Source organism: Cicer arietinum, chromosome 5 (assembly GCF_000331145.2).
Source record: "Cicer arietinum cultivar CDC Frontier isolate Library 1 chromosome 5, Cicar.CDCFrontier_v2.0, whole genome shotgun sequence".
NCBI classification, from domain to species: domain Eukaryota; kingdom Viridiplantae; phylum Streptophyta; class Magnoliopsida; order Fabales; family Fabaceae; genus Cicer; species Cicer arietinum.
Window position 1 is genome coordinate 5,943,057 of NC_021164.2, and position 589 is coordinate 5,943,645.

Genomic DNA, 589 nt, shown 5'->3' on the forward strand with positions numbered 1-589 from the left:
ACTCACGAGCTCCCAGTCACCAGTCACGAGTCACCAGTCACAAGTCACGAGTCGCGACTCACGAGCCCCCAGTCAATAGTCACCAGTCCCCAGTCACCAGTCCCCAGTCACCAGTCCCCAGTCACCAGTCCCCAGTCACCAGTCCCCAGTCACCAGTCCCCAGTCACCAGTCCCCAGTCACCAGTCCCCAGTCACCAGTCCCCAGTCACCAGTCCCCAGTCACCAGTCCCCAGTCACCAGTCCCCAGTCACCAGTCCCCAGTCACCAGTCACTAGTCACGAGTCGCGACTCACGAGCCCCCAGTCAATAGTCACCAGTCCCCAGTCACCAGTCCCCAGTCACCAGTCCCCAGTCACCAGTCCCCAGTCACCAGTCCCCAGTCACCAGTCCCCAGTCACCAGTCCCCAGTCACCAGTCCCCAGTCACCAGTCCCCAGTCACCAGTCCCCAGTCACCAGTCCCCAGTCACCAGTCCCCAGTCACCAGTCCCCAGTCACCAGTCCCCAGTCACCAGTCCCCAGTCACCAGTCCCCAGTCACCAGTCACTAGTCACGAGTCGCGACTCACGAGCTCCCAGTCACCAGTCACGA